Here is a 26264-nt window from a genome sequence, read left to right on the forward strand (position 1 = left end):
ACAATATTGACTATTTAAACAACTTTTACTTGCAATAATGGGAGTCAATTTATTTATGTAAGTGCAGAGATAGAGTTATTTTTTATAAAAAGTTATAGTGTTTTAAAAGAACAAAATTATCAGATATTATCATTTCATCAGAATAAAAAATTTGAAAAGAAAAATTAATTACAGCTACTAATACTTTATTAAAACTTTACTTTAAAAGATAGAATTAAAAATAAGTAGAAAACTTTCAGCTTTTCTCGGTTTCATTAGATGTATTCTATTAATTAACTTTCTTTAAAGCGAGAGCTTTCATGACGCAATATTATACTTTGCAGAACAATTTCTGATTTAAATTGACCAACTTTTTACGTTTTTCGAATCTATTTTTGAATTCTCAAATAAATCAAAATAAATAAAGAAACAATCCTCATTCTTTTGTTTCCTTAAATATATAACTTGAATTTTTAAAAAGTGTAAACACTGCTTAAAACAATAAGCATCATTTTTTCTTTCACATTCTCTAAATATTAAAAAAGAAATAAAAATTAAACATTATTCTAATAAGCCAATACATTTTTATGATCTTTTATTTTTGTTATCTAAATCGATATGGGTGAAGATAAGCATTAAAAATTTAAAAAAAAATAAAATATTGTGTAATAAATGGGTTAGCGCTGTATTTGAAATGATTTTTTCCCCTTATTTTATCTGAATGAATTTAATGGTTGACATTTGTCGCCATTATAAGTCCACGACATGTTTGTTTAACAATGACGTCAGTGTCGAAGATCGACCTAGGCGTAACACGGTTGCTAGGTTACCGCATCCCTTCTAGTCGACTGCTTTATCTTTCCTGTAAACATCCGTGTCGCTTCAATCAATCAGTCGATTGCAAAATATGCTTATTCTGTCCACCCCTTTCTACGGATTCCATAAGAGTAATAAAATTTCTTTCTTGCCTCAAGATGAATGAAGTATAGATAAATCGATTATTAGGGAACAAGATACTTTACTGCAATTGCCATTAACTATAATTTTACCTTAGAGTCGACGGTTCCCATAACAAATCGCCTAGTCTTTCTTTACTGTCGAGAAATAGAAGTGATAGCCTACTGTGTCAGACATTGAAACTACACAGCTGACGTTTACGATTTAGGTTTCTTCGTGGTTTCTACTAAAGAAAATCATTGCGATAGTATCCATAAAAACTAGGATTCACTTCACAATTGTCTTCAGACAATTATACTCGTCTGTATTAAATTTTTGTATAGAGTTATTTATGGAATATTTGAAAATATATGCAATACTGAAAATCGCTCCTCGTCTTAATTCAAATATTACTTATATAAAAATATATGTAATGAATATTTAAATCCAAGTAAAAGCTGCTTATTATTAGCTTAAAATAAAATCGATAACTATATTTATAAAAGTGTCACTTTAAAGAAATTTTATAAGTAAATATAAGTTGTTGAAGTAATAAATATTTATTATTAGTTTTAGAAATAAATAATATATTAATTACATTTTTATTCTGGCCTTGGAAATTCTACCCTAGGCATTGCAATTTTACATTGATGCCATTGCAGTAAACTCTTGTACGGTGTTAATTTATATTAAAAGTTAAATTTTTCATATATCGAAATGCTCTTAAATACCGTTTCTATTTTATTTTTATTTTAAAAATTTTTAATAGAAGATTTATGTAACCTATATTTAAAATCTGAAGCTTATCAATGAATGCATGAGCAGGGTTATCGATTTTTGTACAACAATTTTAAAGATACTGAAGAGCTATTATATATGTTAACACAAGTTATTAATGTATTACAATATAAGAAAAATATTGTGAGTTCAACAAAGAACACACACACAAAAAAATTTATTGATATAAAGTTCCGTTTTTATTCACATCTTTCATGCATATTGAAATTCAATAATATTTGAATTGTTAGCTAGAGAAAAGAACGGGAAGTGAAGTAAATGGAAAGAAAACAAAATATTGTTTATATTTTTCAAAATATATGTATTTTTCCACTGAAAAATTTTCAACAAATTTTATTTGCAATAAATTTGTGTTTTGAGTAGCTAATATTAAATTGATAGTTAAAAATTCAGTTTATGGAAACGCTTATATTAAAACTAATATGGGAAATATAAATTCTGTTTATTACTTAAGTGAGATTCATTACGTAATAGCGAAAATTAAGTTAGTAATTTCAATTATAAGCAATAAAGAAAATTTATCCCATTAATTTCTGAGCGTACGAACGAATTACAAGCAAAATTCTCTAACGTCTGATCGCGGTCCAAAAAACAAAACCAGTGAGAAACAGTTTCTAAAAATACCAATCTATCAAATGTAACGGTTGCAATTTTAATCTGTTCTAAAACGAACATTCGAACTTCAAAAGCTTTCCAAGTAATTAAGCTTCAAAACAGACGTTAATTTGAAGATGAGGCTTCAAGGAAGGAAAGTACTTACCGCAATAGGTTTAGTCGTAGTGCTAATCACGAAACACAAAGTGAAGATCACGCTACATTGTTGGTCCAGCACACGTGGCCCTACACACACACTTTCACTACCTCAACCACTGATTGCTGCAGAACCGACTGAAGATCGCACGTGACCGTGTCGTTTACCCGTCGTCATGGCATCGAGTTCCATGACGTCATCGCACACTACCCCCGGAACAACCGCCACCTGGCAGCCAGAGTCGAAGTGAATCGATTTTAAGCAGTGGATACGGAAACTGAGAAGCGGTTGTGCGCGACCATTCGCCGCCAGTAGATCATGAGGAGTGCTGGAGACGTCTCGTCTGGTCAGTTAGATGATGGAAGAAGCTTGATTTGTTTTGGAAATTGGAAAAAAATTGAAAAACATGCTGCCACACAAAAAATAAAATTGATAGATACTACGATTCGAAAGAAACAAAGTAAAATTTTGGATCGACTTCATTCAGTCCTGTAAGCATCCTTTGGATGAATGTAATTTGCATAGAATCGTTTCTTCGACAAGAGGCAGATTAAAGACGATGATATTAATCGTACTATAGTTATGACAGATCTCAATAGAGAAAGAAGATTTAATCATTATCGAAAACGAGATTAGGTGACAGTCTGATATCATTATGAACGATATCCATTTACTTAAAGAGATATAGACAGTCAGACTTTTTTTAGATCTGTGATAAAACCTGTCCCGTTTAGATAATTAGGATATAAAAAAACAAGAACCGAATCCATTAAATAAAGATAGACAATCAAACTTCTCAATTTAGTAATGAAAGATTACATTGAAAGATCATTTCAAATCCGAATATATTTTCCATTTTGAGTATTCTCATTGTTTACATACAATATACAACGCATCAATAGCTGACTACGATCTATATATAAATCTCTAACGAATATGCACATTTATATAATCTCATCTTCAAAAGATCGAATAATAATAATAATAATAATGCATTAACTTAATAATTTCATTAATTCACTGTTATATTCAAATTGTGTTAAGACATAGATAAAATTATAATATATGGATAATATATTATCAGATACATTTAACCGGTAATTAATTATTTATCGTATTTGATGCATCAAATCTGTTCAGTAATATTAAATCATGCATTCAAATTCGAATATGATTATTAAGAATTAAAATAAGTACATCTTTAATTGCATATAGGCCAATATATTTTTTTAATACAGTAAAAGAATTTACGTGTAAATCGATAGTAGTTTTAATTATCATTTATGGCCGGTAATAAAACTCGATTAATATCAATTTTACTTTTATTTTTGTACCTTATATAAACATTGTAGTATAAATAAGCTGAAAAAGTTACGTTAACATTAATAATCTGTATTTTATTGCATTCTTTATCAATATGAAGCAAATGATGGAAACAGTAAAGAAAACTCGTTGTTATAGTATCGTAATTATTATCCTATCAAAAATTTATTAGCCATGTGGAATTTTTCTTGAAAAATTCTTATCTGTAAGATTCCTTGCAGTATTAAAATGTTCATTACAGTTAACGTTATTAAACTTAAGAAAAAAAAAAGAAATAAATAAATTTAAATACTCACAAAATATCTTTTTCAATTTGTGTTACGTGAAGATAATTATTTTCCACTTAAAAATTCATATTAATTTCAGAATTTAAATAGTTTCATTTGAATAATTTTCTAAATAACCTACCAAAAAACCAAAACATTGAAAGAAACTGAAAAATGAGATTTCTGATTAAATCTAGATTATTATGCAGTTATGCTTTAATTTGATAACATCAAATCGTTTATACTTTTAAAATAATTTATAAAAATTAGATAATCAGTAATAGTGTTGAAGCTTGTTTATATTTTGATTAAAAGAATTTAATTTTTAGCTAACTTTTTCAGCATTTGTAAATACTCTTGGGTTGATAATTTACACCATCCATTTATTCGGTTACATAACAAGAAGACTGACTATTCCATCGCTTCTTTTATTTGATATCCTTATCCCACTAATGACTAGTCACTCGAACTTTCATTAAGTGACGATGATGTTGGATATCCCAGAGGGAAATGAAGCGAATACCCTGGAGGATCTATAGGCATTCTGTTCACTTGTATCAAACGATAAATAGGTGACGGAAATCGCAAAGAGGATTTACTATTTCGCTTAAAGACATTTAAATTTGACATTAATATTCATGTATTTATGAAATCGTAAAAGCGAGTACAGAACAAAATATAATGGCCTCTTTTTTCTCTTCTTCTTTTATGAATATATAAGATTCTCTTTTCGCAAAAATTTTATATTTGCACTCTAAACTTTAAGAGAGGTCAAGAACCGATTTGGGAAGCTTTTTATTAATTTTTAAAAGTATTCTACTAAAAGTATTTCATAAAAAAGAATAAAAGTTTAAAATAGTTTCAATTAAATTAATTATACAAGAATAAATTCTAATTAATATCAACTTAACGTAAATCGGCTTAATTATAACTCAAAATTGCAATAAGTTTGATTGTTTAGTGATGAAAATATTTATTCTGAGATAATTTAAAGCATCCAAGTTCTAGATTTAAATGTAATTTTAAAAGTTTAACTTGCTAATAGAGTAAATATTTATTTATTGTAACTGAAAAATAGGAATATTCTTAAATTTAATAAATGTTGAAAGCAAATTGAGTACATAAATTGTAACATGGTAAACATAGAGATATACTTGTAGGCTTTATATATTTTAATGTCGAATAACTATCAGATTCTCAATTACATTTAGTTCTAATCTTAAAACTAAATAACATAAAACGTAACTGAGTTAATTATATAAAATTAAACAAATAGAAATTCCATGGAGCATAGAAAGTTAGGGGATGTTTGTCAAACTTTTTAAACTCGAGTTTAATTTAATCTGGTGTCACTTATCAACATAACAGAAAGTTTATCTGTCTAACGATATGAAAAATTTTAAATGATGGAAGTGGACAAATACAATGAAGTTTAAAATATTCTTTGGACTATAAAAATATATCGATTAACAAGTTCTGTATATTCGAATAAGATTGGAGATGTAACCATGGAAGCTTAACATTTCACAACTCGTTAATGTTACACGTGACTTCGTGTCTAGAAACATTCAAGTTTACAACCGAATTTTAAAGCACAACAAGCTATATAAAGTGTAAGTTATACATTCTCTTCTGCATCTATCTACAAACTTGAGAGGACTTTACAGCGTACGAAATTAAAGAGAGTAGATAAGACATCACTCAGCAGCAGTGGGTATATTGGAACACTTTATATATATACACACACACACATACATATATACTGCATTCAGTTTTATTGCGAAGACGGATAAAAATACGTTTCCGAAAATTTGAAAAATTTATAAAGGATAGATATAAAAATGATTAAAGTTTAACAATACCCTCAACAATTTTTATTGCTTAGATAGCAATAAACATCCGAAATTTTCACATTTTATTATTATATAATATCGAATTGTTTTATTTTATACATTAAAAAGTAAGAACCACAAAATAAATAGTATCAAATTTTAAATTTAATTATAATTAAAATGATTTCCCATTGGGTTTTAAACGTTTCGATAACGAGAATAGAAAAAGTATTTGAAATCTCCAATACAAATCATCCCAATTAATTGAGAACAGTTAGTTCATCCCAATTAAACACAGGACTAAATAATGTGAAGTTTAAAGTGGATCTTTATATTCACAAATTACAAAATCTAAGCATTAAATCAGAAAAATGTTCTTAAAAAAAAGACACAATACTTTAATTCCATGTTCTACTCATAAACATTGAATATTTTAAAAGTAAGTGAATTGATGAAAGAATTGAAGAACAAAGGAGCTATGCAGCCTATTATCGTGTATTGAATAATAAAATTAATACATTAAAAAAAATCTTTCTTTATTATGTTGTAGTGAATAGAGTTAATATCCTGCTGTGGGGATTAAAATCGCTGAATAAAAATATCGCGTTTTTTCTTTATACTAAAGATAAGATAGTTAAAAAAGATATAAATATCGAAATAAATTTTATTTTTTAAACGTGTATATTATTCAGAAAATATTTTTAAAAGTTATTAAATCGATAAATATATTCTTAAAACAAAACATTTAACTCAGTTTATCTTCTTAGTTTTAATATTGAATTTGTACGAGTTATAAAAAATATACAAATAAAAGTTTAAAATATATATACGGTATATAGAGTAATTAATTTTAAATATTGATAAAGTAAATATAAACATATCAATTTTTAATAGAATATATTACTGTTATATAAAAAGTTAACTTAATAAATAAGTTTAATCCAAAATAATCTAAAGTAAATGCAGTGTATATACTGTATATAATATAGAAGAGAGGATAGAAACAAAATTTCTGTAAAGCACCTCTGAGTAAACAGAGAAACCCGTTAAATAGAAACGATCACATTTTCAAAGGTGAATAAGCACAGCATCGTGTAATGAAGTATAGGAACGACTAGATACGACCATCGGAAACCAATATTGTAGATCCGTAAACGCTAGACAGATAATAGAAGTTACTGTTACGTCAATAGGAAACGTTAACGCACACCTAACAGCTACAGCAGAACGTTAATACATCGCAGCTGCTGCTATTGAGATAAAGAGAAATTTCTCATCAGACGAGCAGAGCTTATGTTAGTGGATAAGCCGTTTCCAAAATACGTAATGTCCCAATAATTTCATTTTTATAAACACGAAATATTTCTTTTTATTATTCATTTCATTTTAAATGTTTGCTTATTATTCACAATTATTTCTTTATTTTTTAAAAAATTCTAAATATAAAATATAATAGGTCAAATTAAATTGCAAATGGTCAAGTTTTCTTATTAGCGCGCTCATTTTATTAGATAAATTTAATGAAATCTGTAGCGTATACGTTGATACTTAACATTAAATGGTAGACTAATCTATAACTTGTAATGGATTCGTTTGGCGTTTTAAATGTTAATATTTCTTCTGTGTTTGGTCGTTCTCTATAAAAATGGATTTTTTACGGTTATTTTATATCAGAGGAACCAAATCCTTTTCCAAGACACTCAATCGATTGGAATGACAGGCAACGTGTGAGTTGACAAGGATTGTTGAACAAGTGTCCAGAGAGGTTTTCGTTGTTGCGCTTCCAACTTGTCAAGCGGCAATGGTCTCAGAAGAACAGTATAGCTAAGAAAAGAAACTCCGTTTTGTGTATATGTGCTAGTCTTATAGTTTTCCAAGTAGAAGACTATAAACTTTGTTCTATATAAGAAAACTCCAGAATTTTAAAAAGCTTGACATATTATTTATATTGAAGATACTCTGTTGACGGAATGAAAGACACGCTTATTTAATATAAAAATATTTAGAATTTGAAATAAATCGAATATAATCAATAAAACTAAAAGGAAAATCAAATAGTAGTAGTTTCAAACAAAAAAGTTTATACTGTATGTATATCTTTTAGAACTATTTTTACAATTTTATGTTTTATAGCTTATAAGCATTGTACATTGAATAATACTAAAACGAATTTAAGTATTGAGTTACTTTGTACATAAATATATAAAAACAGAAAAAGAGAGAGAGAGAGAGAGAGAGAGAGACTATAAAATATATTGTACTTTATAAAATTTCTTCTACAAGGAAAAAGATTTCTTTCTGAAAAGAAGTTATAAGAGGTTTTTTAAAAGAATACATTTTATGAGGTAAATTAACTTTTGAGAATTACAGCGTACTAAACGATGTACAAAAAACAAATAGATAAAATCATATAATAATTTTAATATATGTCTATAGTCTATTTATATAAATTGAACTTTATATAACACACAGTTCTATATCGCATGGTTCCCAAATAAAATAAAGTATAAAATCATAGTTTATGTTATAAAATTTCTCATAAAATTTTTTTATATAGACGAATGTACACAATAAAGATACTATAAGGACACTATATTTTACGTAGATGCGTCTTTATATCATGTAAACAAATTCAATACTTAAGCTATTTCAATACAAATTTACAATAAAAGCATAAAATTCGATAAGTTTGAAATAATTATAAATTATAAATGATATAATTTAATCGATATTTTTCTTGGTAATCTGAAATTTAAATTTAAACTTATTTACCATTAAACTAGATAATTATATTGGTTACTAAAATTCGACAATATAAGTTGAATGCTGTCCATTATCTTAAATCGATTGGCACACCTGCAGTTTTTAAAAGGCGCGTGTATTGTGGGACAGGTGTGCTGATACTATACAAAGTCTCTAACGTATAATATCGATTTATGGAATATCAATGTGCTCTGTGTAATTAGTGAGTAATATAGTCAGAAAAAGTACATGTAGAAGAAAAATACTTCCATCTTAGATATCTTTAGTCAATTTACTTTTAAGAATAATAATAAAAAAATTCTTCAAATAAAAAATATAACTTTTGATTTCTTTTAAAAGAAATTCTCAATTAAGAATTTTAGATAAGATCCTCTTTATAAATTATTCTTTTACAGCATTTCTATTTGTATTTCGAGGCATGTTTTATGCAGTTTTTTTGAAATATCATCCTAAAATTTAGAAACATCGATATGAAAATTTCTATTTCAGAGAAATTCTGAAAAATTCTGTAATCTTTCAAAATATTTTGCTTTAATGAAAATGTTATTATTATTTATTTATACAGAAATACATACATTGTTTAAATAATTTATATTATTCATAAGATGAAAAAATTCGTATAAATAAATCATGTTAAATTTATTAACAATTTTTAAATAAATTAATTTTTCGAAATATATAATAAGTTTTGTAATTTAAATTTATTAGTAAAATACAATAATATTTATTTAGTTTATAATAACTTTTTATATCATAAAAAGTTATTATAAGCTAAATAAACATAAATTGTGAATATTTTTCTTTCTGTTTAATTATTTTTAAATTGAGTTAAGATATAGAATTTTACTAAGTAATTTTATTCAAATTTAATCATTAGGATTCTTTGTAAATATTAATAATATTTTAGTATTCAATCTGAATAATTTAAGATCTATAAAATAAAATAAAGATAAATTGTATTCCCAAATGCGAATTGAAATAAAGTTTTTCAAAATAAAATTTACATCAAAATTAATTTTATAAAATATCAAGAAAATGCAATTTTTATTTTCTTTCTATTTTTTTTTTTTTTTAATCAATTTCTAGGGTACTGACTTCATTTAATCAAGCCAACTAAGCTTTTTCTCTTCTTGTATATGTTGAAAACTTTTTAAAGAATTTCTTAATGACTCTATTGTAAAGAAAAAACAATGTTACTGAAAAACTGAACCGAAAAATGAACATAAGAATTCAAATTAAATGAAAATTTATTGATTTAGTTTATTATATGATCTAATAGAAATCATATTCCGAATATACAAGTAAAAAAACACGTATTTGTCGTATGTACTCGTATAAATTAATAACTTAAAAAGTTTTTTTAAAATTTCTATACTAACAATCTTATGAAGTTATCATTTTATTTAACGATGTTTGATCGAATGGAATTTTTAGCATAGTTGAATATTAAGCTAATTTTGAATACAAATCTAAGATATATAACTTATATCTAAGTAATAAACAAGAACAATCATATGTTCTAATGATTTGACGATAAAGTTAAAAAAAAACAGATAATAAATAGCATTTATTGTACAGTATTAAGTGTAATAAACACTACATCATATATTCATACTTTATAGATTTACAGTATTTATAATTATACATTTTAAGTGATAGTTATTGTACATATTTATTAGTAAATGTATATTGAAATATATATTTAATGTTTTAATTTATAATTACATTAACAGAAGTTATATAATTTGATAAAATAAACATTAAAATTCTAGGAGAAATATATCCAAAAATTATAATATTGTATTTTTAATTTGATAAAAATTTTATTTTACTCGATCGGTTTATATAACTGATATACTTTAATAATCACTAAAATAAATCCAGTCCAATGCCCATTTATACAATGACAAAAACAAAAGTTCTTAAAATACGAGATAGAAAAATTATTTTTAACATATTAATAATATACTTAATATACGTAGTATTACACGTAATCATGATCATCATCATATCTATATGTAGTATTTCCAAAAATAGTTTTCAATGCAATGGATATTACCGAATTACGTGACATAATATATATAAACGATATTAAAATTAACTTGCCAGTTATATAATATACGACTAATGAGTCATTACAAGACAAACATATCGAAAATGTCATATGCACTTAATAATATTTGCATTCAAACTATTAATATTATCTTTTTAAAAGTTTATAAAATATAATTTTTTAATTTAAAAATTCTAAAATGCTTCGTTGGTATACATTTATTTCATATATTTTTAATTGAAAAATATACATTTTTGTTTATTTATAAGAAAAAGTATAAATTTTCTTCGATATTCAACCATGTTTGAATAATTTTATTAATTTAATAATTAATGTTTCAATACCTCAAACTTTGCGCATTTATCCCTTAGAAAGTTAGCTTCAGTAAATGTAATCCCATTAGTTTGACTGTGCGATTTCCTCCTTTTTCCTGGTATATGAAATTAGTTGTAATTAATATAATCCTTAAATATCTATATAGAGGTTAGTTTTGATACTAATTAAAATTATTTTTATTGTGCATGTAATAATATATTAGTAAAAGCATAGATTATACATTCAACTGAAAATTGTTCGATAAGTTTATATAAATTTAAATAAATTTATATAATAATTTAATATCTTCAAAAGTTATTAATACTTTTGAGAATAGCTGAAGTTAAATAACTAATTAATAAATTACTTTAAACCAATTTAATAATTTATTAATTAAGGATCAAAAATATTACTTTAGTATTTAATTGGAATTAAAAACAAAATTTGAAAAGTTAAATTATAAAGCAGATCTTTTGACGAGATCAAACTACAATATAAGATCTGGGCCATTATTTTTTCAAAGACTGAAAAAAATTCATTGAAAACCTCTCTACTGAATATTAAAATGGCAAAATTGTCAGGCGTATTTTTAAATATTCATTAATGAATTATAATTAGAATATAAATTATTTTTTTATATAGTTTAATCTCTACTTCAGGAAAAAATATTCCTATTAATATTTTCCTCACACAATCACAAATTTTATTTTTACTCTATATTTTGAAGTAGCTAGCATAATTTCATTATAAATTAGTTGAGAGATTTTAATAAATGATGTAGAATAAGTTGATAAAATTTTCTGACTTTTTAATAAAATAAAAATTCAGTAAAAATTATTTAAGAAATTTTTTTATATATATAAAATATGTATTAAAATTGAAAGAAATTTGTAAATTGAAATGTATTGAAGAAATAAATAAATCATATTTATTGAAAAATAAATGGAAGAAGAATCAATAATATGAATCTTAAACTATAATGAATTTTACTATTTAGAATTGGAAGAAATTCGAAGTAAATGGCGAAGAAAAAGTAAATAGTAATCTAGTGAGAATGTTTGTTACTCAAGAAAACGAAGGAAATGAGGCATGATTTAAAGGAGAATAAACAGAACTTAACGTAAAATCTTAAATGCATTTAATAAATTATAACGTTCGAAACTGTTTTGAAAAAATATATTCTAATTCCCTTTAAAATATATCATATTGCAGTAATATTTCTATTAATAAGTTAAAAGTTATTATTTATATATGTCGAAAGATAAAAGTTTTATTTATAAATTGAAATATAGACAAATTATTTGGCTTAGTTTTATACCATTCATGACAGCAGGGGAAAAAAAAGTGATGAGTTATGTCAATATCTCAAGATTGTATAAATTTTTTCAATTTATTTTCTTATTTAAAAACAAGAACATTAAACTTCTTTTATTATTTATTGCTATCTATTGAGATATTAAAATAATGAAGAATTTTGTGGAAAAGTTTATGCTTATATTATTTTAGAAGAATTCAAATCAAGATTAGGAAGAAAAGAAGCAATGAAAATAACAACTTACAAAAATAAATTTTTGTGAAGTTCTTATGATCTCCATTTAAGTCAGACGTGATCTGCTAGAATTTATACAACAATAAGATTTTCTTACAAAAATTATTTATTAGCAACATTTGTATATAAATCTACGACATGCTTCTTTTTTACTGCAGGATAATAAAAGATTTGAATTCCACTTATGAATAATAAAAAAAAACTAAATATTTCTCGAGAAAATTAGTTAAGAATGTATTTAAAAAATTAAACATTTTTCTTCTCTATTTAATGTTTTTTTAAATGATTTGCATTATTCTACAATTTCTAATTAATTAATTAAAATACAGCTAAATGTAATTAATTCTAAATCATTTAGACTTCAAATGAATAATGCAAAAAACAGTGTTATTTAATTTTCGTTTTTAATATAGTTTAAATTCATTTTAATATTAATTAAAATTGACAGTGATATTTTCTGATTTAAGTGTTTCCATTGATGTAAAAAAAATTCAAATGATTAAATGACAAAATGGTAAAGTGCTGTGTAAAACGGAGAGTATTCGAAGTTACCTTAAGTAACTAAGAATATTTATCAATTTATTATATAATTAACCATTATAGGAAGAATAACTTAATTAGTGGAAAACTTTTACTTCTGCAATGTATCGAAATTTTAGAGAAATTGTTAAGTTTATCTTTCGAATATATCTTTAGTTCATCGACTATCGACAAAAAATCCCATGGGAGTGATGATGAGACACGGAAAAAGAAAGGGATAAAAATAAGTATAAAAAGTCTTTGTCATCAGGATAGGACAGGCGGGTGGGATGGGATTAAAGAAAGTTTTCTCATTAAACACTCCAAATGAAGTGGCAAAGGCAATTATTTCTCCTTTGTGTCAGCCTGGAGGCAGTGGCTAAACCAGCTGCTTCAAATCACGCCCCAAGTGCCACACATCGGCGCGATCAACCAAACAAAATGAAAAGGGCAAAGAAATTCTCAAATTTTCAAATTCAATACAATCTATAGCCCTAAGGTTTATTACTAATTCGATATGACGATAACATCGTGCACTGTGCGATATCTACATACAAAGACACACAGGCATCTCATATTCCGATACAGGGCAATTCGTTACTGCAGATAAAGAAAAGCCAAATTATTCATTCTTATTATGGAATTATGTATATGAATTATTATGTAGCTCGTCTTTTGTTTTATTTCTATTAATTTGAATAAATTGTTTGTACTTTATACCAACTACAACTTTTAGAACCAATTGGAAAGTTTCTAATTATTATAAAAAAAAAAAATTGCATCATATCATAAATTGATTGCATCCAATAATAAGCATTTAGCCTGATCAATTAGTTCGATAAAATGTTTTAAATTTTTCTAATTATAAATATTAATATTTATATAAACAATTCGATAGAAATAATTTTTTTATTTTAAACTCAAAAAACTTATTTTTTATTATTTTTTATGAAGAATATATAAAAAATATATAGAAAAATATGAAAAAAATCGATGAGAATTGATTATGATAATTTTTTTAATGTTTTATCTATAAACTTTTTGTCCGTTCGTTAACTTGGATAAAATATTAACAACTTGTATATTTGTTATTAAACTTATTTTACAATATATATATATAATATTTATTGAAATTAGCTAATCTGTATCTTATTAAATAATTATAACGAAAAAACTGAATTAAGAGTCAAATTCAGTAACTTATTCAGTACATATAACAAACCAAAGAGGATTATTTATTTTAATTATTACGAGTCTACTCTCGTGAATATAAATGAAATTCTTCAAAAAAAAAAAAAAAACACGAAATTTTCAAAATTTTTATATAAAAAAAAGGTATTAAGAGCTCGAACACTTTAACGTTTAATGATTTATTTTCTCCACAAAGCAGATGAATATCGTAAGATGATGATGATGTGACTAGTAGCAAACGAAAAAAAAAAAAAAAAAATGCTGTTATCAGCAAACATTGTAATAATTTAAGGTTTTAAGGCCTGAAACGAAAATATCATCATTATTAGAAAATAATCAGTCTGTGATATGAATATGTTATTAAAACATTTTCCCATTAGTTATACTAAATATATTGAACTAATTACAGAATGATTAATATCAAATTTAGTCAATTCTAGAATGTATGAAAACTCAACATAAATGCTTTCATTTATCAGTGGTATCCAAATTACGGCCCTCGAGCCATATCCTGCCCGCGGCACACATTAATCCCGGTCGCAACATATTTTTGATACATCACTTATAAATGATAGAAACAGGCCTGCTTTTGGTACACAAAATTTTTGTAGTCGCCTATAAATTTGACTTAATCGCAATTATACCTGGTTCGGGCACCACTAATTTATACAATACTTCTATATGGTATACAGCATATTTATAAAGAAAGCGAAATGTATAAAAATGTCATTTTAATTTGTTAATGATGTTTATCATTTGTTTACTACTTTGCAAATTTCAAAGTTTTAACTTGAAAACAGTAAACAAACATTTCTAATTATAAAAAAAGCACATACATAAGGAAATTAAATGAGATTTTTTTTTTAAACTTTGATTTTTTAATGATTAAACGTAACTTTTTACTTTTTATTTTTAGTTATTTTTAATCATAAATAGAAAACTTAACATTTTAACTTTTGATAATGTCAATAATCTTTCATTTTAATTGGAGTTGTAATATTGAATATACTTAGATAATCTGTAATTAAAAGTATTATGGATGAGTTGTATAATATTAAAATTATATAATACTATTTACAGAAATATTAATTCACTAAAGAATATTAAAAATTAATTACTTTAAAATAAAATAAAAACATTAATTATTATGCCTTTGTGTCCTTTTTAACTCTATTTAAAATTTATTTTGTATACTAGTACTTTCTATATATTAACAGGACTTATTATACTGGAAATTATGGATGCAGATATTTAGTCTTACAGATCAAAAATAATGTTCTTTATTTAGTTCACCTGTGAACTAAATAAAGAACATTATTTTTGATCTGTAAGACTAAATATCTGCATCCATAATTTTCCAGTATAATAAGTCCTGTTAATATATAGAAAGTACTAGTATACAAAATAAATTTTAAAAATAAAAACATTTTGACTACTTTTTCGTTAGCAGTAATGTATAAAATCAAAACTTGTAACTTAAACTCCAAATTCAATTATCCATAATCTCGTTAATTGATACTTAAAAACAGAGAAAGGATTATAAATCTTTTTTTTTATATTTCTAATTCTAACAAGTTTTCTTTCCAAAAACTAATCCTCTATTACTTTATTTCTAAAATATGTGTGATGTTATCTATAACAAACCACTCAATTATTACAATATTAAATTTATTAAATATGATTTGAAAACTTAAAATTACACTGGAATGAAGAAAATTATAATATACAGAACTGTTACAATTTTATAAAAATTTTATTAATATTTCAAATGTTTTCGTGATTAATTTAAACAGAAAATGAAAACACAAGTCTGAAAAACCTGTAATTTAATTATATATTTCAAACTTCCGAAAGTTTTCGTAGAATATCAAGCTAAGATGAATACAGTATAATAAAACATATCTCGAGTAAAAAGAACATAAGTGTAATCAATATATTTTTTATATTATACTTAACCTGTTGATGAATAAATTAAATGAAAATATTAATCTATCATTTTCATTATATGCCTACAGATATAATAGATTCGTGTTTCTGAATTTTACCTTCTGAAGTAACCGCGTAAAGTTATAAAATATACTGTATATTTTAAAATGAAGATATACGATAAATTTTCGAGTCTCATTTCTATACGAAAAACTTACTCAAGTTATTTCATTTCTGCTCTGCTTCACTATATCATTATACAGATACATTCTTCTTCCATCTCACTTAAATATTAGCTTAATTCTGATGTATGCAATGTATAAAACAGAAATTAATTGCTATCCAGAATATTTTTGTTTACCTTTGCTTATTTCTGCAATAGCGCAATTAGTGTAATATTTCGGTGCATTCTGTTTTTGATATAAACTTATATTAGAAACGTTCGTTAAAAGTATTGCTTTCAGATTCATTTTTAAAGAACAATGGTAAAATAAGAACTAAATTTAATGCAAAATTGTGTAATTAAATTGCAATTATGTAATTTAAAGCCTCTGTAATAACAACAATAATATAATGCGTATTAAATTTCATCTCTTAAAGTAAAAGTATTTGACCAAAAAAAATATATATATTTACTCTAGATAACGAATTATATTGGCCAAGTCATATTGATTAGTTCTTTATAAACATGCCTTGGTTAAATTTTGTGTAAATTATCATCGAGTTGAATTAGAATTTGGCTTCTATTCGTTTAAATGAGTAATTTTCTTAATTTGAACCGATCTGTAATCAGATGAAAAGCAGCGAACAAAGTTAGATATGTGAAAAAAGTTAAGTGAACTTATAATTCAGAACACATATATAGTTGTTCTTAATTTTATCCATTACAGGCGTGTCTGTCTGTAATTGAGTCAGCTAATATAAATTAAGGATAAAGAAATGTTCCTGATACATTATGATTATCCGAATCCAATTCGAATGCGAATCCTTTATATAGTTTCTAACTGGATTCGGGTCCTTATATTAATAGTTATAAAATGCAACTCAGTCCATTGTTCTTATTAATTAGGTATTATAAGATGGAGTTGCTATCCTGACTAGATGTATCTTCATGGTTTTTCATTATTAATTCAATTCTTATTTTACTATTCATGTCCCTGCTTGCCATTTCTATTGCAGATCAAAATCTAATGATAAAATTAGAGATATACTTTACTGATTCTTTTAATTCTATGAGTTCCTCTTATTTAAATGCGATATTAGTATAAATTTATGGCGCATTATAAAAATGCGGAAGAATTCAATAATACACAAATATATTATGTTATGTTAGATATTTGTTTAGTAATCAAAATATTATGATGTTTATTGTGGATGCGCGGGCGAAAATTTACTAAAATATTATTATAGTCAATGTAAACTTTGAATGTCGGCCAAGTTTTCATTCATTGTAAAATATTGTATAACGTCCATAGAAAATTCTTCCTAATATTAACTACGGTTACCGGATTGCCGAACGGTTAAGGTGTTAGCTTAACACTAATGGTAGACCCGGGAACTATCGGAAACATCGAAATTTTTTCGGGTGATACGGTCGCTCCAATGTGGGCTTGGAGCTAACCGATCCTACGGTGAGCTTGATAAAGGACCCCTCTTAGTGACCGTTGGGCTAAAAGAGTAAAATAGGATATGTACAAACTTAAATCATTATAAGTAGAATTAAAAAAAATTATGCAGATTATCTGAAATCTAATGAAATAAAAATCTTTCTATATAGTAAATTTTTGAAAAATGTTACTAATTTCAAATTAAAATGCAAGGTATTGTTACGGTTTATATAGAGAGAGACAGAGAGGTTTATAAATATCGTTTATAGTAGTATAATACAGTGGTACCTCGCTTAACGAGCATAATTCGTTTCAGAGTCGTACTCGTAATGCGAAACATTCGTTAAGCGAGGCAATTTTTCCCATAGAAATTAATGTAAAATACGATAATGCGTTCCACGCCGAAAAAATACTTAAATGTTTTATGTATAATGTTTATTCAAAGAAATTTATACAACAAACATTGTTAAGGATCGTGAATCATCATCATCTTTTCTTCTAGCGCGAAATGAACCGACCTGGAATGAGAATTCAATTAGCAGAAGACTAAAACAAAATCACAGATAATACGTTTTATAAACACTCCAAACGATATGCCAAATACTTGGGCTACGTAAAGTCTATAATTAAATAATAGAAATTAATTAATTTGACTAGAGGTAGGCAGTTATACTTCCATCTCGTATTAAATTTAATAATTATAAATAGTTAATTTTTAATTCAGACATTTCTAAAATTTAATACGAGATGGCAGCATAACTGACTACCTTCAGTCAAATTAATTAATTTCTATTATTTAATTATAGCCTTTACATAGCCTAAGAATTTGGCATATCGTTTGGGGTGTTTATTATATAACGGGCATTGGTTGTTGATGTTTATAAGTAATATGTGTGAACACAAGTTTGGAAAAATATGTGATCACAAGCGACATTAAGATGTTAGCAGAACGAGTGCTAAACACAGAACAATTCGGACTTCCCCTCTACTTGTCACTCGTTATGAGATGCAAATTGTTACAAGTTGTTTTGCTCGTTATGCGAATACTTGTTGTGCGAGGTTCCACTGTATTTGTTTAAAATACAATTTAAAGCAAACTATTTCAAATAACTTCAAAGTAGAGATCTTGCTCTCTCTGCTCCTCTATGAAGTATATAGCCTGCAATTATTTTATAATTGTTTTTTTAAAAATCAATTAAACCCTTCATAATTTTAAAGATACTTTTCTGTCAATTAAATATTTCTATTGAAATTACTAAATTACATCTATATTTATTTGCAAAAAATACTTCCGATGAGAGATTGCAATTTGAGATTTTTGCTCGTATAATTTACACTAAATAACATTGTTTTGTCTTATGTATAGTTAGTTTACTTATGAATTAAATAAATTCCTAATGATATTCTAAAATATTATCAATGCTTTGAAGACAGAGCATACTGTGTATGGAAGATGTGCAAAATATGAAAAGAATTATTAAAAATGTAAAAAAGTATATAATTTTTTATTTATTTCACACTCATTTTTAAATTAAATTATTAATTTTATTTTAGTCATTTGCATAATATAAGAGACGATATGTTTTGGTCCAGCTAGAACTACTAAAAATTAAAAAAAAAAAAAAAATCTGCAACGAGTTGCTTAACCTTTCCCGGAAACATCTGTTATCATATTTTATTTTAAAAACTTGTTATAATTTTAACTATAATAAAATGTCAAAAAGCTTAATTTTGAGTGGAGGGATGGGTTTTTATAAAAAATTGTAAATGCTAATAACAAGTAAAATCGTCATTGAGTTTGACCCTACTGGAGATAAATACGACCTCCTTTATCTTCCACCCCTCGACCTTTAATCACCAAAATTTAATATCATCCGTCCACCTAATGCACAAACCTACTTGCAAAATTTCAGAAATTTTTGACCAAAAGCACAAGAGTTATTCACCTTCAAAGAGAGCGAACAAAATCATGCCTTACACACACTAACATCCATACATACAGAAGAAATCACCAAATTTTTTTTTTTTTTTTTTTTTTTTTTGCATTTCTCGATGTTTCAAGGTGTCCCGAGTCCAAAATGTAAAAATCTAGGGAAAGTCATTTTTTGACCGATGGCCATACTTTCCCTCTGTTATAAATAACAGCCGGGATAGTAAAATGTATATAAATCGTTAATTTAAAACTGAAAAATTCTATGCTATTTTAAATTATATTTATAATTGATTTTAATTTGTTTTGTGTGTTGCTGTTTCATTAAATGCGTAACAGAAAAGACCAATTCTGATTAAATATATACAATTAATTGTTGTAGTTTAAAGAATATTTAAATGTTATCAAACTTATTCTTTCACTTTATATATTCACATTTTTATTTGATATTTTACAAAAGTTTCTCGTTATACTTTAAAAGCTGATAAAGTAGTTAACTTAGTTACATATAATAACGTTATTTATTATTAAAATAGATTTTTTTACTTAATTAAAAAATGGCTAAGAGTATGTAAACAATATTAAAATATTCTAGTTATTCCCAAAATCGAGACCTTAAACTGGTATTGAACACAAGAGAAAAAAGGAAAAAGTTGTTTTGGATTCGAAATACGTTCGTTACTCGAAAATCAAAATCGTTTGATCTAGTATTGCTTTTAAAGCGGATTTTAAAGGATAATCATAGATAATATCATAACCGATCAATCATGAACAACGTATCTTAAAAAAATGCCATTATATAAAAGAAATTCGAGCTCAATAGAATTTACTAGCGACCCCGCAGAGATAACGATAAATTATTTTGAAAGTTTGTATTTTTTATTCTTTTGAATTAATCTGAAAATCTATTGAAATGTATATAAGGTCAAGTGATGATATTGTAGAATAATCGTGCCCTTATAACTTAAATTGCAAAGTATACGAGTTGGCAACATTTCTTTCATTTTTTAAACAAAATATTTAAAATATGTTGTCTACTCTTTGATGTTATGCATGTTAACTACATACTGTAAAATATTAATTATAAACTTTTAATTTTTAAAAAAAATTTTAATTAAAATATAAAATTTCTTTTAAATAAAATGCCAAGAAAGATATTCATATAGGCCTATGTTTATTAGGGACCTAACAATTATGCAGTGAGAGTTTTGATCACCAAAATTTTTGTGCAATCTTAAATATTATAATAATAATATTTTATACGATTTTAGCATTTATCAATTAAAATTGCAGTAATAATTTATAAGTATTTCGTCTCTTTATGCATTACGTAATAACATAAAACTTTTAAAATCTTTATATCAAAAGATGTTAAAAATTGAAACTCTGAAAGCTTGTGAAAAATTTTATGCAGGAAAAAAAAAGTTTAACAATTTAGCTGTTACACTTTTCATGTAGTTTTGAAATCGTCATCAGCTAACAGCTGACGTAGATGGCACATCAAATGCAAGTTTTCTTTATTCTTCTTTACGTTAAAGAAAAATATATGATACTTTTATAATAAATTTTTATACGAAGCAACGTATTATTCATTAATCTTATAATAAAGAAAAAATTTAAATGGATATTGCGTATAATTTGAATAAATTTAAAAAGAATTCAAACATGTGATATAATTAAGAAAACTTTATTTTCGAACAATGATACGTAACAAGCTGATAGACCAGTAACAATAGAATGCTAAAAACATAGTATCGCCATAAACAATCATATAAATTTCAATCATATAAAATATTTTTACAAAATATAAATTATGCACAAAGACAGATTAAAGATATGAATATGGAAAGTCAGAATAATAATTTTTATAAATAAAATAAAATTATTATTGATAAATTAATAAATTATTATTTAAGAATTTTATAATATTTAAGTATATAATTCTAGGTATATTTTTCCGCTTAATTTTGATGTTTCGTTGTTATTGATGTCGAATTAATAATGATTTGTAAAGGTATGCGACAGAAAATTACCACTTCAGATCATAGTAAATTTCGTAGTAATGTATTACGTGTAAATTATAACTGATATAATTTAAAAAATTCAAATCTTGCAATTTCAGTCTTCATTCCAGAGGAAAAATAAATAAATAAATAAATAAATGAAATTGAAAATGTGAAACATTATTTTCAGAAAATAGACTAGACGTTACATAATAAAAAATATACTTAAATAAGTTTCCTAACATTTGTAACATTTTATTTAAATCAGAAATACATATGTCTTTTCATTCAATGAAATATATTTAATCTTAAAGAAAAATAATAAAAATTTGAGAAATGGCAACAACTTGTTTACCTTAACGTATTTTTTTTTAATATCAGATTCAATGAAGTTCTGTTATGATTTTTGATAAATAACGAAGAAAAAAAACAAAAATAAAAATTACGTGACAGAAAAACCTTGTTTAGATATAAAAATAATTATTAAAAATGAATTGATCTAATCAAAATTTTCATATTGCGACTTGTTCTGAGAACGAAATCTTCTGGTTAATGTTTAATGTTTTCAATATTTCTCACGTTCTTGTAAATATATATTGTTAAGAGAAATTTACTAGATAATATGACACCTTCTACATATAAATTTTATTTATATTCAGCTAGAGAAACTTATTATATGAATAAAAGAAATACAGAAATAAAACATGTATGAATGTGCTTAAAATATTTTAAAACATCACTCGTTAATAAATGAAATATCGATAACTAATAAAATCAGTTTAAAAAGATGCACAATACACTTTTTCATCAACTATTCTTGTTAGATGATTTAGATTTTATACATAATAATAAATAAATATATATTTTTGAATATATAATAAATATAAAGCTGTTTTTACAACTCAAGATCTTGTTTTGACATTTTTACGACAAATCAATTTGTTCTATTTGAAATTTTTACTAGATTACGTTATATGTATCGTATTATTTTTATATAAAAGCATAGTAGTAATAAAATATCTTTTTATTTAATAATAAAAAGTATTAATAAATATTTTATCCTAAATTTAATTTTATTGAAGATAATTAAATACAGTTGAAAAATATTTTGTTGAAACTTTAAAGAGAACGTTCATTTTATGTATAAAATATGAATGTTAGTTGCAATATATCATGATAAAATTTAGTAAATAGAAAGTATACTTTTCTATAGAATTATAAAAATGTTCAATAAGATTTTATTTTGTATGCTTTAATCTACCTATGACAAATATTTGACATTACTTATTATATATTATCTATCGAAATAATTTATTCGAATAAAATTTTACGAAAACGATTTTTGTGAGATTAAAAATTCAATTTAATTCGATACTCAAGTTAATAAATTTGTTTTAAGTAATATTCCATCCATTTTTTTGTCTAATTTCACGCTTGAATGTAATATTTCAGATATCTGAGCCAGCACTCTAAGTATTTGGTGAATGCTAACTCATTTTTGAACACTTCATAGACGAGGAAAATCCAAAAAAGTTATTTTACAAATGATTCATCTAATATTTAAATAATTCATTTTAAATAATGAAGGTAAAATAGTAGAGAAGGATCGTAAATATTTATCAGAAAAATGTCATAATATAATATTTATAAAATTAATATCCAGATAAAATTTTGATTATTTTATTGCGGCTCTTGTGGATGTATAGCTTATTTGTTGCTACATAAAGTAAACAAAATGTATTGTATTTTCATAAAAAAAACGGCTGTAATTATAAAAAAGCGAACAAAAACATAGTTAAAAATAGCTATGTTAATAACAAACAATAAAATAAATAACAAGCTTTTGTTTTCAACGATGTTAATCATCTTTTACTTTAAAAAAATATATATATTTTTTCTGAAAATTTTTATTAAAATAGATTATAAATTCATTTATGTAAGTTTTCTGAACGTATACATGTATAGAAATATATATAAATTATTGTCTCTTAAATATGTATGTCGAAATAAATAAATAAATATTTCCAAAAATAGAATCAACTATAATTTGTTTGGAAATATTAAAAAATAACACGAATAAATATAAATAAATTTAAAATTTTGCCAATGAAAAAGTAAATTTTATAAATGTAAAATAATTCACATAAAAAAGCGACTTAATTAACCTAAATTCTGAAAATGAAATATTTTAAAACTTTGGCTTAATAATATCGATGCAAATATAGCGATCTTTATTATCGATAAATAAAACTTACTAAGCTTTTTAGTCGTTTTAATTTTCCTCTATTGTCCATATTCCAAATAATAAATGCCATTAAACCAACTTTATCATTAGTATAATGATTAATGTAATGCTGATGATGATGTTTGGAATTCAACAGTGTAGGAGATAACCTCAATTTTTGACACCTGTCTGTTTCAAGTCATTAATTTTGTCATTTTAGATTAAAGAATGAATTATTGAATAAATAACACCCCTTTCTGTCAATTAATGATCATTGATTCATACCACGAATAAAATATAAAGCTGACTATTTTTATAATTATGACAAAAAAAAAATATAAGAGAAATATAGCTAATTTTATTATTCATTAAAATTATTATTGAATTAAATAATGTGCAGTAAAAATAAATTTAATTTATCAAGTAAAAAATATATTGATAATATAATTAATGAAATTTTAAAATAAGAAAAAGTAAGTTATTTTCTAAATAACTTATTTATTTTATATTATTTTTAATTAAATAGATTAACATTAAAAAGTATTTTTAGAAATATATAATTTTTTTACTTAAAATATTTTAGTTTAATTTACATTAATTTAACAATAAAATGAAAATAATAAATTTTATTTTCACTCATGGAAAATTATGTTTTTTAAACATTGCCATTTTTTAATTAAAAAATATGTAAATAAAAAAATTTATTCTATATTTCAATTCATATTATGTAATCCTGGATGAGAGATTGGCCGTAAAACTTATGTAATGCTATTTTTATACTTTTCAATTACTATCCCACCCCTGTAACGCAGTTGCAGATATGTTACCTATCCTCAAATTGCGTAACACGTTTACATGTACAGTAGAGCGTCGATAAGTGGAACGTCGGTAAGTGGAATGGCCGGAAAGTGGAACGATTTTCAGTCGGACTGTGTCGTGCTGAATCGAATGTTTTTGATACTAAATTTACTTCTAAAGTATAATTTTCATGTTTTTTATATTCTTTAATATATTTATTTTGTTTGTACAAAATGCAGAAATAATTTTTAACGATACGATAGTCTCGATGATTATTATAAAAATTTTCGTTAGGCTTAAAATCGACGAAAATTCAACACGAAGCGACACGCAACGGAGAAAAATTCAACAGGAAACGATACGCAACGGAGAAAAATTTGAACATCGGACAGGTTAATGTATTTTTTCGTACAAAGTCGGAAACTGGAACAAATCATTAACTGGAAGGACTCCAGTCCCCAATTGGTTCCACTTTTCGACGCTCTACTGTATAACGTAAAAAGTAATGACATAATTGATCATAATTCGCTATGCAACACTTCAGAATCAAAAATTAATCAAGGATTGAGACCCTAGCATTATGTAACATTTCTGTAAACACTCTCACTTCGTTGTAACGCTTCATGACAATTACATGCCTATCCATTCATACATATCTGAGTTACATAATTTATTGACAATCGCTGAATTATAGTAAGTTGACATTCTTGTTTGTGTGTAAAATTTCATCTAGAAACTCATGATTTTTCCAAGATTGCTCGAATTAAGACTTGATTTCCTAACTCTGCTCATACTAGCCTATGTTATTTTAGTTTTAACTCAAGAATAGTATATAAAATCCTCAACTAATTATAAGTATATAAAATTTATATAAACTTAATGCATACGTTTTTTAAAAAGGTTTGTTAAATTAAAAAAAATATTGAAATAATTATTAAATATTTAATTTTTTTAATTATTAAAACTATATTTAAATTCAAATAAGAATGAAATATTTACATATTAATCTATTATAAATATTTTTAGAAAGAAAAAACTACAACTAGCTTCAACGTTAATTAATTACAAAAGACTTTGTCATTTCGTAATTAGTTTATTAAAATAATTATGTGAATTTAATCAAAATTTATTTACGTTTTATACATTAAAACTTAATTTTAAAATTTTAGCAATCTTTCTATATAACTCTCAAAGTACGAAAACTGTGCTTTAAATGCATAAATTATCCAAGTGACCTATTGAATTATATGCAAATTAATATTCTAAGTAATATATGTGAGAATATTTCTAGAACTAAAAAATATCCAAACTTTCTCGACGATGATTTTAGTTAATATATATGTATATTACTTTTGTAGTAAGTTTAATTACCATTTAAATCACATTACAAGTCAGCTTAAGTAACTTGTTGATGGGTAGAAGCAGAAGGGTTCTCTATAACTAACTTGCCGAGCTCACAGTTGTGAACTATATTTTAAGTTTTATATTTAGTAACGAGTAT

General features: G+C 24.7%; 1 protein-coding gene across 2 annotated transcripts in view; it reads right to left on the reverse strand.

Annotated features, from left to right (window-relative positions):
- The window catches only part of LOC136977538 (leucine-rich repeat-containing protein 24-like), a 420341-nt gene that overhangs the window by 167499 nt on the left and 226578 nt on the right, over nucleotides 1–26264 (reverse strand). Inside the window, exon 1 of one of the 2 annotated variants that reach the window (XM_067273034.1) lies at nucleotides 2474–3402. The exons of the other annotated variant lie outside the window; for it this stretch is intronic. The gene's annotated coding sequence lies outside the window, so the exon portion shown is untranslated. Of the gene's footprint in view, nucleotides 1–2473; nucleotides 3403–26264 lie in introns of those variants that run through there. 2 annotated transcript variants of the gene reach the window in all.

Source organism: Centruroides vittatus, unplaced genomic scaffold (assembly GCF_030686945.1).
Source record: "Centruroides vittatus isolate TY-2023 unplaced genomic scaffold, ASM3068694v2 contig_460, whole genome shotgun sequence".
Lineage (NCBI taxonomy): Eukaryota > Metazoa > Arthropoda > Arachnida > Scorpiones > Buthidae > Centruroides > Centruroides vittatus.